This window comes from Pelecanus crispus, chromosome 4 (genome assembly GCF_030463565.1).
Source record: "Pelecanus crispus isolate bPelCri1 chromosome 4, bPelCri1.pri, whole genome shotgun sequence".
Taxonomy (NCBI): domain Eukaryota; kingdom Metazoa; phylum Chordata; class Aves; order Pelecaniformes; family Pelecanidae; genus Pelecanus; species Pelecanus crispus.
Genome location: NC_134646.1, coordinates 57,610,669 through 57,625,467, shown reverse-complemented (window position 1 = coordinate 57,625,467; position 14,799 = coordinate 57,610,669). Strand labels below are relative to the sequence as shown.

The following is a 14,799-nucleotide window of genomic DNA, read 5'->3' as shown; positions in this document are numbered from 1 at the left end:
TAAAATAAAACCTAGAGAAATATGAAGACTATCAGAGGAGAGTCTGATAGCAAATGGGCTCTTTCCTGCTGTAGACCCCTTACAAACCATAACCATCAAAAGGCTATGAGTAGCACCCTCCCCAGGAGCTACCTCCCCACCTACAAGAGCAGCACCCATGAAACAAGACCAGACACCTAAAGGGCCTCTTCTGCACAGGTCACTCCCAAAATCACTCTGGGTACTCCCTCAAGTGTAACTGGAGGCCTATTTGTATGGGTGCTGCTTTCTGATGGCCCAAAATACCCTGAACATTTATATAGCAGCTGTAACAACCCATCTTCCAGTCACTGGAGAGTTCAGAGAAATTAAACAGCAATGCTTTGTCCTACAGCCACGCTATATCAAAGTTGAGACAGATAAAGCAGCAGCATTATTTACTCTAAAATTAAAACAAATGCTCCAGAAGTAAGTACTCGCAAGACACCTTTTTACCTGCATTTCTGCCACGGTCAGTTTTTCCATCTATAAAAGCTACAGTCTCACTTATTTGACTCATAAAACAATACTAAGTATTTCAGATTAGCAATTGTCACGGTAAGGTCCCTTCCAACCCAAAGCATTCTATGCTTCTATGATCTGTCATTCCAAGCAGAGAGCTCATGGCCACGTCTACGCTAAAAGCTCCGTTTACAGTTCAAATAATTACGGGTTCCAACTTACGGGGCCACAGAAAGGAAGCCTGTGGAAAACAAGCATGCAAATCTCGTCACCTACTGCACGCGCTGCAGGTACGCAGCATCCCGGCGTGAGGCTACGCAAGAGCGTTCACCGCCACGCTGCGGGACAGAAAGCAGGGGTAATGATTAAGATGACCGAACTCACACCCAAGGCTGGTTGTGCCTTGAGACGAGGTGCAACAGTGAGTAAAGCACAGGGGTTACATGGATATAAGGAAAGACTCAGAGAAGCAAGTCGCATAAACAGGAAAATACCCGGCCACCGTTAAGCTTTAAAGGGATCTGGCAGCCTGGGCTACAACCCCTTACATTACGCACATTACAGCAAATTTTAAGCAAAGGTTTAAATTGCGGCTTTTGTCGTAGCTCCCCCTTCCAGATCCGCGTCGAGCAAGGAATGCTTCTACGCTGGAAGTTGCGAGCAGCGGGTGCTGCCGGCTGCGCTCCGGGAGCCAGCACCCTTCCCGGGCCAGCCCTCGGCGCTGCTGCGGGAGTCTCGCTTACCGCGCTCGGGGCAGCCCGGGGAAATAAACTCCCCCCCGGGACCACCCCGCTGCTCGCCAGCCCCGGCTCTGCCTTACCTGGGCGTCCCGGCCGCCGCCGCAGCAGCCCTGGCGCCGGCGGCGCGGAGGGAGGCGGAAGGAGGGGGCGGGAGGGAGGCACCGCACTGCCCCCGCTCCGGCCCGGGAAGGCGGCGGCGCCTCCCCCTCCCGCCGAGCTCGGATCCCCGCGGGGCGGCGGCGAAGGAAGCGGCGGGGGGCGGGGGGGGGCTGCGCCGGAGCCCTGCGCCCGGGGCAGGTGCGGGGCGGCGAGGAGCTGAAGTAAGAAGGTGGCCCACATCAAACAACCCCGGCAGGAGCTGCCCGGAAACATGCCGGTGAAGAAAAAGAAGAAGAAAAAGGCAAATTCTACAACTCGGAGCAGGATGCAAACTCCCCCTTCCCCCCCCGCAACCCAAATCCAGGTGCACCCGTGTGCTTGCCACCAGCTGGCTTTAAATGTGTGTGAGCGGTGCTTTGGCTCAGGTGTTTCTCGTTCCAAACGGCGGTGAAGGGTGAGCACTCGCAGGGCTGCGGGCTGGGCTGCGGGGAGCGGTGGGCGCAGCTCCCCTCTGTCCCCCGCGGGCTGTGCACCCTGCGGCCGCTCCTGCGGAAGGGTCATCGCAAATCTGCTCGTGCCCAGGTGGCCCCTGAGGTTACAGTGCCTTCCTCTGTAATTAACCGTTTAAACGGTTGCATCCAGCCACCCCAAAGCTCAGACACTCATCTACAGCCAGAATAACTGAAGGTGGCTTTTTGGTTTTTCCAACGTCAGGAGGCTGTCAGACTTTAGGGTCTATAGTGAGATGTCACCCAGGCTTTCTTCTTTGCCCCCTTCTCTTAGCCCAGCCTTCCCTATAGAAACTGTCAGTCTGCAAAACCTCACTGAGGGAAAAAGAGCTTGTAAAGTTCAGTTGAAACACACCTCTGTGTTTCTAAGTGTCAGTCTAGAGGAAAGGATGCAGGGTCCATGCTGCTTGCAAGCGAATTGTTTTGTTGTGACTAGTGCGTAATAGCTGGATCAACACATGTCTTTCTGTTTAGCTTGGAGGAAATGACTTACGATGTCTTTGTTTTCACTTGGGGCATTTCCTCCAGGCTATGCTTTTGGCGCGGTGGCCACATCTCCCATGCCCGCCACACTACTGCTGAGCCCAGGGAGTCACAGGGCTGCCTCCCTAGTGCACGGGGCATCTCTGGTGTAAACACATGGGCAGTCCATGCGGCCACCTCACTGGGACCAGTCCCACCAGCCTGCCCTCGCCACCCTCCCTCCGCTCCGCCCCCACACATCGGTAGTAGCGGTCGCTCAGGTGCCTGTGCAGACCTCCTTACCCGCTGCCGCTGATGCGGTCAGTTTTCCAAAGCACACAAATTTTGCTTTGTCTTTCAAGCAACAGCAGCTACAGCTTTCTCCACCCTGCCTGCTGCTGCTGTGGCAGGCAGAAAGGACACTAGAACTGAACACTTGCTTAAGGATGGACTCGGAATAGCTTTACCCCACAAGGTGCCATTTCAGAGCTCCAGAAAGAAGTGTCATCTAGCAGAGAGCAGTTATGCTACAATGTGACTTGACCAGCAGCACCTACATCACTCCTGAGGCTTCACTCCAGAGCTGCAGCCGCAGCAAAGAGACAGGAGAACACATGTTCGTGGTCCAAAACATATGCTTATTGCCATGCTGAAGGTGTCCTTCTTACAACTACTGACCAGGAGTAAAGCACTTCGATGTCGATTGGTCAACTAATGGTGGAGGTGTGAATCACAAGGTTTTTTGCAAGCTTTATGAAGCTCGGCAGTTCACAGTCCTAAAAATGCTCTCTCTTCCCCTCCCACCTTCTTTTACTGCAACGGCAGATAAAGACATCAGCAGACAGTGGGATCAAAGCAACTACAAGATGACGCTACTTCTGAGGACAGGGATATGCCTCTGAGGGACCGAAGAGGGTTGGTCGGTGCCTGAAGGCTGGGCTCTGACGAGCTGTGCTTGCCATGAATTGTAACTGCTCTGGGCTGGATGGCAGCTGTGAGAGCGAGGAAAAGAGCTCTGCAAAGGCTGGGTGGCGAAGGATGAGGATGTGCTTAGCAGCCTTCAGGAAACTCTCTCTTAAATGCACACTGAGCACATGCATTGAGGAAAGGCTCAAAAGCTTTGGGAAAGGTTTGGGAAAAACTTTGGGAAAGCTTCCCAAAAGCCTGGGGAAAAAGCATTGCCTATCGTTCCGTGTGGCTTCTCATGGCTTGGTGAGCAGGGCAGCACCATGCATTTGGATTTCTGCTGCACAGTTTTGGTTTCTCATGGCCTGTATGCCTTCACTCTTGTTAAACAGAGCAAGTGGTGTGATTTCAATTTGAGAGACTTGCCAATCCCTGCACAGTGCCAGGGTTTGCAGAATTACTGGGGAAGGAGTTTTCATTTTGCAAGGAGGGTTTTGGTTTCCTTCTGTACTTCATAAATATCCAGAAGTGCCCATCACCAGGGCTACTAGTGTGTCCTGATCTAATGTAATTAAAGAGCAAAAGTACTTTTCAAATATTAAGCTTCTTTTATAGATCTGTATATATTTTACAGCCAGGAGGGGGCTGAGCTTTCCATCCAGAGGAAAGTTTTTGCTTCAGGGTTAAAAAAAAAAATCCACTTTGCAGAAAAAAGCAGCAAGTTGGAACCAGAAATGATTTCATTTCCCTAAAATTTCACATGAAGAAATGTTATGCAAACATGGGGAATGCAAAAAGGATGTTTCAGGGTTTTGGTATTACTTGCACCTTTTGTCTCTTTCTTCTTAGAAGTTCAGGACCCCTGTGGACTCGGGTGGCATAGCATCGATCCCACCTCTGGGCTGCAGGCATCGGAGCCCTTGTTGACTGAGCCTTTTCTTTGATAAGCCCCTGGGGACTCAGTGAACTGAAATGGCAGAGTGATCTTGCTCTGTTTTGGATAAAAGGCACTCAGGTCCCAGAGTCGTAGATTTTGTTCTACTGCAAAGGAAGAAACAGTGGTGAAGAGTTCTTGTGGCAAACCGCCCCTCTCTAGGAGCAAGTCTCCACTTTGGGAAACACTGAGGTTTGAGAAATTTCAGGCTCACATGTGATGTAAAGTACCAAAGAGAGAATGAAAAATATACAAGTTGGATGGCAACTTTGATAGACCATCTTTTCCAGCAGTTATTCACCTGTTTATGCTTCATCATCTCAAGGTCCATTTCCATTCTCTCTTTGGAGCCAGTGTTGTTCTTTTGGGTGAGCTCTTGAGTCCAAAAAACCCCTTCTTGGCAATCTTTCTGGCCAGAGAGAAATATCTCTACTGGTCCCTTGGTCACAGAGATGCTCTTCCTCTTTTTCCTTTTTGTGCCTGTCAAACCGTCTTCAACTTATTCAGCCCTTCTTCGTTTCTCAGAGGCTTCTGTGAATTCAATCACTGACCATTTCTTCTGTTTATTTCTCTTCCCTCACTTGCTGTGGGCAGAGATGACAAACAAGAGTTTTTCTCACTCGCAAGAGGGAATCCTGTGAATGAGAAAAAAATTACAACTATTCTTCATTGTCTGCTTTCCATATCAGCAAATGTGCTGCTTCTCCTTTCTTGAGAGCTTTTTCCCAGTTTTGGGAGATTTGGGGGGTGATAATTCCATTGCACCACTGAAAGTAACTCTAAACAGTGGAGAGTAATACAGAACTACCATAAAATATTCTTTCTTGCAGTCAATATTGTTATCCTGAAGGTGGATGGACGGACTAGCAAAACAACTGAAAACCACAGGCACGGTATGAAGTAATAGAGCTTGGTCAGAAGAAGAGAAACCAGGAGGCAGGGGAGCCATGGGCTCTCCGTCTGGCACAGCAGCTTGCAAGGTGGGCTATGGATTGCTGGCAGACACTTTGAGCATGTTTTGGGGAGATTTTAACTGGGGGCTGGGGAGCAGAACTCAGTCAGGTACCGCTTTGTGCTGTGGTTTTTTGATTCTGCCACACTTGGTGACATTGGGCATAACAGTCACATTCACAATGATGTGTAGACCGGTACCGGAATTCTTTACCAAAGTCCTGCCCAACTTCACAGAGGTCTGTGTTTTGTCCCCTGCTTCCCTTTGAGGCAGCTGCTAAATCCTTAGTTTTAAAGCTGTGCTACAGTATGCCTTTTAAACTAACAATAAAGATTTAACTCAAGGTTTAAACACAAATATCTGTGTTTTGACATCTGGGCTCCAAAATTTCTTGAATTTTTAGGTATCCTCAGAGAGCTGACAGATCCCAGATTTCAGCATGACTGCAGTAGCTCACATGACCAGAAGGCTTAATGGCACGGTAGAAAAAAGGTTGATGATGACTGTCAAAGAGTGCAGCAACAAACCAGATCATATGCAAACAATTAAAGAAGACCCAGGCCATCCCATTATCAGAGAGCAAAGAGCAATAGAGGATGGACAGGTAAACATGTGGTCCAGGCTTGGATGGGAGCAGCATAGGAAGGTATCTGAAAGAGCAACAAAAGGAGTTTGTACAGAGACATCATGACCAACACAAATATTACGCAAGGGAACTTATTGCAAAGGTTTTCTAAGGTACCAGAGAGTAATGAACATGCCAGAATAATTCACCAGTTGCTTAACAGTGAGAAATGCATCTTGCAGATGCAGATCTGCAAGATGTGCAGTAAAAAATTTGCCCAGTGTGGTACAAAGACTACCATTTAAACCTATCATTTATGCCTACCATTAGATGAGAGGAAAGGTCTTTTAAGATTTTGAGGGAAAAAAAGAAAGAAGAGAGATTGCGCACATCCGTTGTGCACCTGAAATTATTGCTACCTTCTGATCTGTAGTCACATGGAATAGCTGGGCAAAATAAATACTAAAAGATTACTAGGACAGGAAGCAGGAGAATAAATATCTGAATAGACCTTGATAGAGAAGCTAACTTTCACAGCTAGTAATACTGAAGTTAAACTAGTTAACTAGTTTACAGCTAACTCAGATATACTTAAAAGAGCTACATTAATCTTACTTAACTTCAAACATTTAATATGAATTTCTGTACATGAAATTATCATCTAGACTCCTTCCAAAAAGAGAATAGAGCACTTTTAGAGCCCAGTTCATCTAATCAGTTTATTGTAGGATGAGATGAATTGCCCATGGGCCAGCTTCTCCTTCTCTCAGCGGATCATTAAAGGCATGACAACTAGATCAGGTATTTAGTCCATCTTCAGTGTTAACTTTTGAAGCTAGAGAAGATTAATTTCTTTTTAACATGCCTTCCAGTTTAAGCATACCCATAGAGTTCCTTACTGCAGCCCACTGTGGTAGTACCTTCTATAGCTTTCTAGTGGGAAACCAATAGTAAAGTTTCTCCAAAATTTTCACACTGGCCCAGGCTGAGAGTCTCCAATAATGACTAGCACTTGGCACCTAAAACCAAGATGTAGATAGGTCCTAAGATGGGGTGTTGTAGCTGTAGGTGAAGTCTCATGTGAGTCTCTAACAGTGAGACAATTCCTTAAGCGCTGAAGCATAAGTTTTCATTTTCTTGCAGCATATTTTTAGCTTAGTTTTGGCTGTTAAAACTCTGGATATTCTTGTTATCCATGTAACAACCTTCCTTCTTAATCTTGCTGAACTTGCTGATGCCCATGGCGATGTATTCCACGGTCTAATTGTGCATTTTACCAACACTATTTCCTTCCAGCCTTTTATGTAATTTTGTTTCTTTGTGATCCTATCTGTGGAACAGAGATAAAGATTTTGTTCTTCTTTTTCTATCTAGCTGAGTTAAGGGAAAAAATATGAAGAGTGGGTGAATCCAGCCACAATGTGTATTGAGGGAACAATAAACCCACAGAGTTTCTGCTATGTCAGGCAACAGAGCACATGCCCTGCACCAGCCCATGCTAATGGGAAGTGTTTCAGGACAGCGGGTGGAGGGGGCTCCTTGGGGTCCCGGAGCCATGAGGGATCCCCAGGAGGACAGCAGGACAGGGTCTCTCAGCCAGGCTGCATCCCACCACCCCAGCCAGGGAGCAGGGCAGGCTGGGGGGCAGCCAGGTTCAACCAGAGCCCAGATTACCAGGCAAGGTAGTGAGGATGAGACAGGTCAAATGTCAAGCTGGGAAGTCTCTCCACAGGTCAAGGATAAGTCCAGCTATTGACAGGCAGCTCCATGGTGATGGGGCAGGCCCCAAGGTCAAGCCAACATTAGGCCATGAGTCAGGGCCCATGACCAGGCAGGGCAGAGCTGTGGGAAGCTGGAGACCAGCACTGCTGCGGTATTGGGGACTGAGAGCCCTGGGAGGCTGAAATGGGGTCCTGGGCCATGGGCAGGGTGGTGGGAGGCCCTGGGAGGGCAGTCAGGGCCATTACAGCCTGGTGGTGCCTGACAGAGAGGAGGAAAATAGGCTACAGCCTCACAAATGCCTTATCCCCTTTCTCCCAGGAAATCCATGTATGGTAGAGTTTCAAAGTCAGAAATACCAAAATGAAGTCCAACTCTGTAATTTTACTACAGAACCCTTGTGTGTGCATGTCATGATGCAATATTTCACTACACAATCACATTGTTTCTTCTGCTTTTTTCTCCACTCCTCTGCTTCCTCATTCAGGAAGGATAAAGTTTATAAGATGATTGATTTTCTAGTCTTTTTCTTTAGCTATCTCACAGGCACCCCTATGCTTTCTTTTTCTGTGCATTTTTTGAAGCTTACTCTGAGGAAACATTTGATACATTCATGGGATTTTCTGTGGCATCTATCACTGCAAATGAGTGGAATGCATCATCTCCAGCCTTTAAGAAAGATGGTGTAAAGGGGGTACAATAAAGGCCTGCAAAATCTTGAATGGGATGGAAAGGGTGAATAGGAATCTGCTGTTCACTGTCTCTTCTGATTCAAGAGCTAGAGATTATCCAGTGAAGCTGGTAAGAGCTAGATTGAAATCAAACAAAAAGAGATGGTTCACTATGCAGCAGCCAGCAGACATGTGGAACTTTTTGCTTTTCAAATGATGTAACAGACGAAGCAGATCAGATGCGTTTCAAGAGAGACACTTGGAAGAGGGATCTATTGAGAATCACTAGACAGACGCAACATGACAGATTCAGGAAGCATTTTGAGACAGAGCCTTGAGGAACACTTGTATGAAGGTGTCATAAAGGCTTTCCCTGTTCTTGCTTTTCCCTGATCATCCATCTGTGGTCACCACAGAATGCAGGATGCTGGGCTGGATGGAGCCTACCTTTCACAGATACAGATAAATGTATTTTTACAACACACCTGTGAGTTATTGCAGCAACATTTATTGTGTGTCCACAAGCCATCACAGTAACTCAACAAGGTCATCCTAGCACTTTCCCCACCATCAGCTAATCTGCACCTTGCACAGCCCATAACCTATTTCTCAGTCTTCCATAAACGGCAATCAACCTTTGTTCCTCCAAAGCCTTTACTGCTGCAATAGGTTGAAACTCATGAAAAGTAGGGAGTGAGATAGAAGCAGCTGGGTCTTCCACTGAGGTCTCTACTCAGCTGTGACATTTAAGAAGCACTGCATGTCTTTGAGGGAATAGATTTTTCCTACACAGAGAGGAATGTATTTGCCAGTGCCAGCTACAAAACTCATGCCTGCTGTGTTTCAGTGAGTCCATGCATACATCTCCAATGTAGCTGTACTTCCGGATATAGATTCCCAGCCTGGTCGTCCAGAAGTGAAAACTGGAAATGCAAGGGGCACTGTAATTTTTTTATTGGCAAGTCTCATCTCTATGATCATCGAAAAGATCTGCAAGGACATATATCACCTGGCCTACTCTTTGAAGAGACAGGTGATTCCAATACAGGGCTAGGTTATAACTACAATTGTTTAATCCCATCGGGCTCTGAGGACCGAGTGGTCATGAAGTGACCTGGGCACATCAGCGCTAAGCATGCCAGACATCTGCATAACGGCTATGTGTTTAGGAAATCTCCTGCCTACCTCTGAGGACAAGCAAACCGCTTTCTGCTACTGAACGTTACTTTTATCTACTTTTACATACTTTACTCCTTAAGCAATTCAAACAATCGAACAATCCCTATCCTTCTGGTTCCTATTTTCAGACGGTGTGTTTCCTCTACCACCATAACAACAGGCAGCTTTCTGGCTACAGTGGCTAGACCACGAAGACATTCCCTGCCCTCTTTTATTAGAAAAAGAGACATCCTTATCTGGAGGAAAAAAAAAAAAACCTTCTTTTCTGTATTCATTATCAACAGGTTATAATAAGGAGAAAAGTTACTTTCATCTTCAAGTCTGGCTATCTTTAGAAGAGAAAATGCTAGTAAGCCTGACCAGCCCTTATTACTGGGGTAAGAACATGGTAATTGGGATATCATCAGACATGCATCCTTTCTTTGCTATGGCCAGATCAGGTTAAACATAGGTCTCTCCCAAGCCATGGAAGGACAGGCTCCCCTGTCACTATTGCTTCCTTCCTCCAGAGTCTTTCTGAATCGTTGCAGATTAGGGTCTCTCTGTTTTATGGCCCATGACAGATAACTCGGAGAAAAAGACAATGTAAACATTGGCCATGTTCTCGGACAAATTTTAAGGGATCTGAAAAACAAAGAGCATTCCTGTAGCATTAATGTGCATCCGTAGGAGAACAGTAAATAAAAATGTGGGCTATGAGCCCAGTTCAAGGGATACTTACCCATTTGCTAGTTAAATATTGTCCATTTTCACAGTCTATAGCCAAACATAAATAGGATAGCCAAATAGCAGAATAGCAAAAGGTACAAACAGAAAAAGAAGAAATCCTGTCTCCTTCAGCCACCCTTAGAGAGCCTTCAATGGCCTCATTCTTAGCAGCTTTTACCTCCTTCCTACTTTCCACCCCACTGTTGCCAGCTCAATGCCAGCCACTGGGTTGTGTTTCACTGCAGTAAATGTGAGGATGGATCCTGACTGTACCACAGTTTTGAAGAGACATGCACTGTGTGAAGAAGGAAAACCATCATAGCAACAGGCTGGGACATTGGTGCATGGTGCTATAAACCGTGTGTTATGCCTGGTAAAATGTGTCTGCCTCTACAGACAAATGCCACCCCAAGGAAAGATACTCCTAAATACATGTCATCCAGCCTTCTTGAAAGGATGCCAATAAGATATTGACTGCAAACATGCTGGCAGGATCTCTCTTAGGTTATTCTGGAGGGCAAGGACCTGAACCCATAAACTTTACAGGATACCGTAGTCACAAAAGGAGGGTACGGTTAAAAATACAAGGAGTTTTCAAAGCACACCGGAATACAGCGAATCTGGGTTTTCAGACAGTGCTTAGGATATTGTAGCATTTTTGGTTATAAAAATTGCCCAGCATAACACGGAACATCTGTGTGTGAGCTGTGGTTATAATCTAGACTCCTGGAGCAGCAATTACCCGTATGCATCACTTGTCCTTTCTTTGATCACCGCCTCCTCTGAGAAGTCCTCTCTAAAAACTTTTCTTTCTGGACTAGGCAGCCAGCTTCTCCAAGTGGGAGGTCCTGGCTGCCTCTACTGGGACGCTGGGAAGGGGGAGGGCAGTATCATGGCACTGGCCATGACCTACCACGACGATAACCCTCGCTGATCCAGCTGGGATTAACCTTCCTGCGGATTCCAGATGATTTTCATTATGATGACTTTTTATCCTTTCAGTGTTCACTGTTGTCAGTTGATGCCAGATTTTCCTTTGGCGTGCAGAGTTATGCCACTTGAGATTTTGGGATTTTCATATCCACATCTAAGCAGGAGAGATAAAGCAATGAATGCTAACTCCATGTAGGAAAAAGAAACTGGGGAGATAGATTATCAGACAATCATGTGATTGATATATTATAGAAATAAAATTCACAAGACTCTGCAAGGAACATTAATACAGTTATTGATTTAAGGATCAAAAGGTAAAGGATATGTATATCAGGCTGAATTAGCCTTCAAAAACGTGTGCATACACCTCTCTAAAGCTACTGGATCCATATATTTGCAAAAGGCTTTGCTAAACTTCTTTAATAAGTGGTGGACCTTCTTGACCACAACCATTGATATAATCATACAACCACACACGTTTGCCAAATCTTTCTTTCCACTTTCTCTCTGCTACTGTATAACACTGCATTGCAACTTGCCATAACCCGGGGAATTAATTATTAAAAGCAGGTCCCTATCTTCAGTACAGTGCAGCCTGATTTGGGTGGTGGCTTGTTGTGCTAATGTAATGAAATGACAGGAAGTAACATGTGCGTATATAAAATGGAAGAGAACATAAAGTCTTCATTTATTTGCACATTTTACCTCACATACAGGGCCAGACCAGTAGCACTGGGGAGCACATTGAAGTTCCTTGCTAGTACTGATACAAAGAATAGCTACCTAAAAAGGCGACGATGTGGACTAGGGTGTTGGGTTGCTCAGCTCTGGTGGTTTTCAGCTTGCGATCCCTGGGCCTCTAGCTACTTCTCAGAGGACCCACAGGAAGTAACCAAGAAGGGCCACACTTCATTCAGTAGGATCCTCTCCCTAAGGATCCTTAGATCTGAAAACCACTACCCTGCCAGCTTAAGAGTGGCATGGAGGCGGTGTGAACTATCTGCAGCATGCAGCTACCAGGAGCCCTTAACAAAAATTGTGGCTTGGTGACACTGCAGGGCAGCCTCAGACAGTGTGATAGCACCGCGTGTGGTTTAGAAGCTGCATGTGCGGCTGCTAAGGAAACAGAGTAAGCCTGCTTGAAGAGGCCACTCTTAGGATCCAAAAGCATGTTTAGCCTTCAGATGCAGGTGGCAGGGCAAAATTTAATCAATGGGTATGGGTACTACAGTGAACAGATTCTGAGCTCAGCAAAACTGGAATTTCACAGCTGACTTCAGTGGAGTTACACCAAAATCGTAGCAAAAATGCTGAAAGGAGATTTTGTGTCAGGATGTGGTCTGTTTAGCTAGAATATACTATTGAAAAGTAGGTGGTCTGTGTAATTTTAGCTTGTACGTAAAGTCTCATGTGAGACTCTGCGTAGGCTTAGAACTCAAAGCAAAAATGTAAACATAACTTTTCTCCCTCGGGAGACAAGAATATTGTTCCAAGAGGTTTGTATCATTGTGTTACATAACCATGCTACACTGATTTCATTAGAAGAAGTAGATGAACCACTTTGATTAGAAGGCTATCCCGCCAAAACCCTAATCCCCAAGAGAAGTTCACATTCTGATTATAGCAACGTTATTGTAGATACGTTCCTAGTGAAATTGTTCTGAATTTACACATAGGTCAGACTATGGCTTTGTTTATGGCACTTTAGTGTATTTGGGATTCCCTAACACAGTTGCAAACCAGAGAATAAAATATATCATGCGTCCAATTGACTTCGTAAGCCACTTCAACAAATGCAATCAGTAGTATGACAGCAATATTCCGTCCAAGCATTTTGCCACATGACCTTAATTTATACCCTTATCAGGCTGGCACCCCAGTAATGACAATTCAGAGTAAATCCACTGGGATAATTACTTACCTGAATTTATTCTACAGTGAACTTGACATCCTGCACTCACCCTAAAAACATTTTTCCAGTCTTCATTGACAGCCATTAATGTTATATATTTTCAAAAGAGTTGCAGCCAAATAGTATTTGTTTTGTTATTGAAGAATTAGTAACTTAATGTTAAAAGGTTTTATTTAACTGATGTTCACTTTTCAAGTAATATTTACCAGTTAAATAAAATAGGGACAGAAAATATATTTTTTGTCTAATTCAACCCCCATGAGCAAAGCTGAGTGGAAATGAATGTTGCATCCTTTGCAATGTCATGTCCACAACTATGGTCTTGCTGAAAACAATTCTACATCTTCATTGTCCCTAAAAGCTCTTAAAATTGAGGTATAGGGGCAGTTAGGGAGCCTCACATGATATAAAGAGGGCATTTCCACTTCATGCTTCATTCCCGCTTTCTGAAAACCTCCTTTAATTCAAGACTAAGCCTAATCTTGGTGTGTTTGAAGTCCAGCTTTCTAACAGTTTTTCAGATTCAACATGGTCTGCCAATATGGTGCTTAATAGATATATGTGTGCATGTATGTGCATTTATAGACACAGAGATACACATACACGTGCACACACACGCGCACAATTTGTTACACACCTATTGAAAGATAAGTTAAAACAATGCAATTTGGTTCATCACTTTGAACTGCAGAAATATGACAATATGAACAACAGACAATAATCCTACTCTTGCCAAATTAGTACCCCCCTATGCTTCATTGGATTCTGTCATAAATCCAGTATTTTCAGAGAACTACTTAGCTATCACTGCTTAGATGCTTAACTCTTAGGAAAAAACAGTTGTGATGAGCACTAAAAGCATTTAAAAAAAAAAAAATTCTCTGGAGGAAGCCTAATGTTTTTCTCAAAATTTTCTTGCCAAAATGCTTATGAGAAAGTAAGAAGACTCTAAGTCCCTTGCCTTCACGTGTTTCTTTGTTCTAATACACAGGCATGTCACTATTAAGAGATGCCTGTGCCATGACTATGAGTGGGCTGACCCATTACTATCTAGCCTCACATTTGGCTTGTAAACAATAGTAGGAACTGAGCCCATAGAAAATATCTCACTCTCACCAGCCTGCCACATTGTTTGAGCTGGGAAATCGAGACAAACTGCTACATTCTTGGTTAAAAATAAGAGGCCTTTGAATTTTCTCTCTACTCTGAACTTTCCACCAAGGGTTGACTTTTGTCATTTTGGCACATCTTTTGAGGTCTGAATATAGCTTAGCTTTTATGTAGGGCTTTCTGTACTTAAAGAATTGTGCAGCACTGGAACAGGCTCAGACCTGTTAATAAAGGAAATGCAAAATGTGTCATATCGCACCAGACACCAGCATCCTACCATGCCCTGATGTGGGGGTTTGGTTGTGTTGGGGGCAAGACAGTGTTACCACAGGTGCCTCAGCCTAAGGCAGCTTCATGCTCCTGCAGGAAGCCTAATCTTTGTTCATATTTAGTTCTAGAGCACCACTGACTGCAGCCACACCTGGGCTGAATCTGTCCCATCTATTCTTTTGGTTTTGCATCCTCCACAAATCCTTCCCAATGAGTGACTCAGCCTTTCCACCAAGCAACAAAGGCATTTAGAAGATCACAGCTCACTGGCACCCTCCAAAGATTGTTTCAAGCTGCAAATGATAAAATCAGTTAAATTGCGTGTGTACAAAGTACAATACTGCAAGGGGCCAGGCATATTCACAGAGAAGGATTCATACAGAAGGTAACTTCTAATAAAATGTACATGTTGTGTTGAGCTTGTTATTGTCAAGCCCTGAATAAAGGGATTTTCCATGATGGTAACTACATGTTCAGATATTTCTTTATTTCAATTTTGGTAGAGAAATATCATCGTTTAAAAGGATTATAAATTTGATAGTCTGCCTGGCAACAAGGTAAAATAGTTCTATTGCTCTGTTACTTACCATGTTATAATACCTCAGTTTAGCATTTTGATTGAAGTCAAATACATATATATAGATATGCAT

The 14,799-nt window shown here is 44.8% G+C and overlaps 1 protein-coding gene across 4 annotated transcripts in view; it reads right to left on the bottom strand.

Annotated features, from left to right (window-relative positions):
* Window positions 1-1,315, bottom strand: part of TEC (tec protein tyrosine kinase) — a 54,506-nt gene extending 53,191 nt beyond the window's left edge. For 3 of the 4 annotated variants that reach the window (XM_075709942.1, XM_075709945.1, XM_075709946.1), the window contains exons 1-2: window positions 1,301-1,312; window positions 703-818 (exon numbers count right to left, since the gene is read on the bottom strand). The gene's annotated coding sequence lies outside the window, so the exon portion shown is untranslated. Of the gene's footprint in view, window positions 1-702; window positions 819-1,300 lie in introns of all 4 variants that reach the window. The other variant, XM_075709944.1, reaches the window with a different exon arrangement.
* Window positions 1,316-14,799: the final 13,484 nt, after the last annotated feature.